This window comes from Lynx rufus, unplaced genomic scaffold (genome assembly GCF_022079265.1).
Source record: "Lynx rufus isolate CCGP_SWC_20201006 ecotype Redwood Valley unplaced genomic scaffold, mLynRuf1.p SCAF_27, whole genome shotgun sequence".
Taxonomy (NCBI): domain Eukaryota; kingdom Metazoa; phylum Chordata; class Mammalia; order Carnivora; family Felidae; genus Lynx; species Lynx rufus.
Genome location: NW_025814842.1, coordinates 9,670,193 through 9,676,367, shown reverse-complemented (window position 1 = coordinate 9,676,367; position 6,175 = coordinate 9,670,193).

The window sequence follows — 6,175 nt, the reverse complement described above, 5'->3', positions numbered from 1 at the left end:
ATACAAGAGTCTCCGAACAGTTCAATGTGGCTGGAGACTGGGAAGTTTGAGGGAATGAAGAGGTTGGAAAGATAGGCAGGACTCGGTAAAGATGCCTCTGGAGCAATTTGAAGAGATGAGAAAGGCACGCAGTTCTCCCCAACCCACTGCAAGGGCAATTCAGCTTCTGTTTGATTTCACATAAGACTTCATTTGACAAGCAAAGGGATGGGCTGTTATTTAGGAACAAATGTCAATAGCAGCAGCGGAATGGCGGGACAAAAGCCAAGCTGCAGTGAGTTAAACAATGAAATGGAAGACGAGGAAATGGAGGCAGTGACTGCAGCCTTTCCATTCAAGAATTGGGATACTAAGGAAAAAGAAAGTATCTAGCTCAGCAAGGGTCCTTTAAATTATCATATATTACTGGAATTCAGAGGAAGAGCCAGACATAAAAGCCATCAGTGTATACATGTTGGGAGACTAAGATTACTTTGGAATTAATGTAGATTGAGAGAAGTCTGAGACCTGAGCCCCAGGGCACCCCAGTGTTTACAAGTCGAAGAAATGGACACACAAAACCTGCAAATCATTTAGTAAAATACAGAGAAGTATGACTACATTAAAATGTTAACACTCCTGTATGGGAAAAGACAACACAGGTGCTAAAAGAGAAGCTAATTAAGACTGAGAAAAAAACCACTCTCATATAAGCAAATAAACTTCATATAAAAAAACACATAAATGAAATTTATAAGGAATCAGTAACAAAAAGACTCAAATGTAAAAAAGTACAAGTGATATAAAAATTAATTCATTGAATAGGAAACCCAAATAGGTAGTAATAAGTAAATATATATGTACATGTATACATACGTGTATATGTATGTATACGTACATGTTTAATCTCACCAGTAATCTAGGAAGGCTTTACAGTAGTAAAAATTTTGCATTCCTTTGCTCAAGGAGAAAAATTTAATGGTTCAACAAGATCAAATTGTGGCAAGAATGTGGAACAAATGGAACTTACATACTGTTTGTGGATTCGTAAAACTATGATTTGGAGAGCAATTTGGCAATATCTAGTAAGAGTGAAGAAACAGGTACCTCCTAACTGTGCAGTTCCGCTTCTGGGTACAAAGACAGCCATTGCAGCATCATTTGCGTTACCGGCAATCTGAACAACCCTAAATGTCTAATGCCTACCAACCCAAGAACAGATGGACAGTGTATGATTCATATCATAAAATACTATAAGGCCGCTGAAAAATTAACCACCTTTCTAGCCATAATTAAGTGATTCCAGGCCAGTCCTCCCACCATAAACAACTATAAAAATGGACAAAATTTATGAGGCAACTATTGTCAGACAGAGAACAACAGAAAGCTCAAGACTGATCCCTGAGAGGACGCTCCTGAGTGAGCCTTGAAAATCACCTAGTTCCTCTACTTGGGGACAATTTCCCAAGTTCAGTGCAGACAGCTAGAGTAGGGCTGAGGAGGCAAAAATCAGACTTCAGGATTGCTCAAGTTGCTGGAAACCACTGGGCAGAGCAAGAGAAAGGAGGATGTCATGCAGACAGGGAGTTCCAGAAGTCTTTGTGGGAGTTCCCCAAAAATCTGTGGCTGAAGGCTGGAGTGATGGTTAATTTTATGTCTCAACTTGACGGGGGCTCAGTGTGCCCAGATATTTGGTTAAAGATTATTTTTGGGATGCCTGTGAGAGTATTTCTGGATGAGATTAACATTTGAATTGGTATACTAAGTAAAGAAGATTCCCCTTCCACAGGGGAATTGGTTGGTAAGCCTCAATCAATCTGTTGAAGGCCTGAATAGAACAAAAGGCCTGGGTAAGAATTCTTTCTGCCTGGCTTTGAGCTGGAACGTCTGTCTTCTCTCCCCTACTTTCAGACTTGAACTTGGAACTCACTATCAGTTCTTCTGCTTCTTAGGCCTTTGGCCTTGGACTGAAACTATGCCCTTGGCTCTCCTGGGTCCCCCCAGCTTGTTGACTATAGATCTTGGGACTTCTCAGCCAATTCCTAATAATACTGTGTGTGTGTGTGTGTGTGTGTGTGTGTGTGCGTGTATCCATCCTATTGGCTCTGTTTCTCTGGAGAACCCTGAATAATATAGTTGGGCTGTATATGCACAGAGAGACCACCTGAGGATTACCAGAAAGCAAAGCACTAAATGGGTTAAGATTATAACAGAAATACTAGACTTAGAGCAATCCTGGGGTAAGAGCATTGCCAGGGGAGTTCTGGCCCTACCAAAATGGAGAGATCTCATAAATGCATTTTTAACATCCTTGGCATCCAGCTGAAACAGCAGAAAGGCTACAACTTGAGGTAAGGACCACAGTCTAGAGTAAGACCTACTCTAGGTCTGCCTTAATAAATTCTAAAATCAAACCATGACAAGATCCACAAGCAATGAGTTTGGAGGTTGAGTCTCACCAAGTTAGTGGGGCCGTATCTGTAAAAACAAAACAAAAAACCAAGTGTGAACAAGTATAAGGTCATTAGCCAGTAATTACACTACCTGCCAAAACAAGAATCCATATATCTCATGGAGAGATAAGAGACTCCAGAGTATTGTTGACAGCATACAATATTCAATGAAAAGCCATTGAGACACACAAAGAAACAAAACAATGAGATCCATAGTCAAGAAAGAAAAAAAGCAGTATATAGAAATGAACCCAAGATGGTCTAAATGTTAGATTTAGCCAACCAAGATCTTAAAGTAACTATTATAAATACATCCAAAGAATTAAAGGAAAGTATGGTCTTAATGAGTAAACAGATAAGGAATCTGCAGAGAAATGGAAATTATAAGGAAGAAACTAACAGAAATACTAAAACTAAGCAATAATTGAAATTTTTTACCAGGTAAGCTTAACATCAGATTGGAGACAGCAAAATGAAGTCAGTGGACTTAAAGACAGATCAGTAGAACTGATCTCATAATGAAGAGACCTTCCAGGACCTATGAAACAATATCAAATAGTCTACATATGTTGTGTAACTGGACTGTAACAAGGAAAAGTGAGACTGGGGCAGGAGGAAATATTTAAAAGATAATGTCTGAATTTCCCAAATGTGATGAAAATTGTAACATAAAGATCCATGAAGTTGAACAAACTACAAAGCAACTAAGAGAATAACACAGCTTCCCATCAGAAACAAGGTAGGCTAGAAGATGACTAAGTTTCTTTTAAATGCTAGGGGTGTATTAGGAAGGTGCTGCCGCAGTGATGGGAAATAATCAGCCTTATACTGAGTACTGCTCTGGACCTACCTTATAAATCATTAAAGCAAAACCTAAAAGGATCAAACTGTTTTCAAGGATCTTAACTGCATCCCAAAACTAAGTTTAAGAAATGTACAGGGATAAACATGATAAAATTCACAATGTCTAGCATCCAAACAAAGATTAAGAAATGTACAAAGAAATGTACAAAGTTTAAGAAATGTACAGGGATAAACATGATAAAATTCACAGTGTCTAGCATCCAAACAAAGATTATCAGGAATATAAACAAGCAGGAAAACACGACTCACCAAGAGAAGAGTCATCAATCAGAACTGACCCAGAACTGACACACATGTTAAAATTATCAGAGGACAATGAAAGTTGTTTTAACTGTATTCCATATGTTCAAAAAGATAACTACAGATATGGAAAAATATAAGAAATAATGGCCTCAAACTTCCCAGACATAATGAAAAATACACACCCACACATCTGAAGCTCAACCTCAAGTACAAGAAACAAAGAGAACTATAACAATTCACATGGTAATGTCACATCATAACCAAATTGTTCAAAACCAGTGCCACAGGTAAGACCCTAAAGACAGCTAGAGATAGAACACATGTTACTTACAGAGGAACAAAGACAAAGATAATAACCAAATTTCTTGTTGGAAACAATGCAAGAGAGAAGACAGGAGAGTAACAACATCAAAGTACTAAGAGAAAAAACTAAATCTAGAGTGATATATATACCTGGTGAAAATATCTTTTTTTAAAATTTTTTTTTCAACTTTATTTATTTTTGGGACAGAGAGAGACAGAGCATGAACAGGGGAGGGGCAGAGAGAGAGGGAGACACAGAATCAGAAACAGGCTCTAGGCTCTGAGCCATCAGCCCAGAGCCTGACGCGGGGCTCGAACTCACGGACTGCGAGATCGTGACCTGGCTGAAGTTGGATGCTTAACCGACTGCGCCACCCAGGCGCCCCAGAAAATATCTTTTTTTAAAAGAGGTCTTCAGACATACAAAACTAACAGTATAATTTAGTGTCAGTGTCAAACTAACAGTATAAGAAATGTTATAAACAGTAAAACAATATAAACAAGGAAAAACAGTATAAGAGATGTGCTTCAGGGAGAAGGAAAATAATTCCAGATGGAAACCTGGATCTACACAAAGGAATGAAGAGCACTGGAAATGGTAACTACATAGGTAGATATTTATGACTCCCCCCGCCTTATTTAAATCTCTTTAAGACATAATTGAGTGACATAAGCAAAATGGCAGAGTAGACAGCTTCAAGCTCCCATCCTCCAACAGAAACATCAAAAGCAAACAAATGAAAACAAAACAGAACACAAAACTAGCAGTAACTGTTAGAACCAACTTTATCAGCACTCTGGAAAACAATCAAAGGTTTACATCAATGAAACAAATGCTGCATCAAAAAAACTGCAATTTTAAAGTGGTGGAAAGCTTTGTAATGTTTTTACTTGCTTCTCCCACCTACTCCCCATCTTGGCAGTAATCTTCAAGACAGAAACCTGCATTCCTAGTGTGGGAACCTGGTTCCTGGTTCCACAAAGCACAGCAGACCTTATGTGCAAATTACTATGTATATCTGCTCTATATGGGGGCTACCTGAGGGAATGATGCAGGAACTCATCTCTATTTTGCCAAACTTGGAACTCATTCAGGCTGGAAAAACAGCGGGCACTGCTTGAAAACATTGCAAAGGAAACAAGCAACCACAGATGCATGGGGCAAAAGGTTACAGTTGAGACACACAATGAACAACTGTTATGGACTGAATTTTGTTCCCCCCAAATTTATATGCTGTACCCCAATCCTCAATGTGACTCTATTTGGAGACAGGTTCCTTAAAGAGGTAATTAAATTTCATTGAGGTCATATGGGTGGAGCCCTAATCCAGCATGACCAGTGTCCTTATAAGAAGAGGTAGAGACCCCAGGGATGTCTGTGTACAAAGACCATGTAAGAACAGAGCCAGAAGACAGACAACTGCAACCAAGAGGATTCAGGAGAAGCCAGCCCTACCAACACATTGATCTTGGACTTTCAGCATCCAAGAACTGTGTAAAAATTAATTTCTATTGTTTAAGCCATCCAGTCTGTGGTATTTTGTTATGGCAATCCCCTAACAGACTAATACAGACTGACTAAAGATGGGAGGGAAATTGTGGGAGTTTCTATGGGAAATCAGGGCATTCATAATCACCCATTATAACAGAGGATTTAGAAGGCCACATGCATGCCCAAGGCAAGATGCATGCTCAGAATGTATCTGACAAGACCGAAGTTTTCACTTTGGCCTGATCCTAGATCAGTGTAGGCGTGGACAAGTGTTGAAGAAAAGCTGCAGCATGGAGGCAATCCACAAAGACTAGAAGTGGGTTTTTTTTCCCGTCCATATTTAGCTTCTGGTATTCAAGGAAATCTCTGTCAAAACATTAGCTGGATACAAGTCAACATGACAGACTTCAGCAATCACACATGACAATGATACAGTTTGCAAAAATAGTTTGGAAAAGACACTAAATAAGAGGACTATTACAACCTTCAGTGATTTAATTTTTATAAACCCCAGCAAACAGCAAGGCAGGGGGAGATCAGATTTCCAGAGTTACTATATCATTTTATACAAATGTCCAGGTTTCGATGACAATCACAAGTCATGCAAAGGAACAGGACAGTATGGTCCACTCAAGGTAACAAAAATAAACTGGCACAAATTGGCCCTGAGAATTTCCAGACCTTGGACTTAACAAAGACTTTAAAAGAACAGTGTTAAATCTGCTCAAGAACTACAGGAAACTATGGGCAAAGAGCTAAAGGAAATCAGGGAAATGCTGTTTAAGCAAAATGAGAATACTAATAAAGAGATAACTTACAAAACGGAACCAAAAAGAAATTC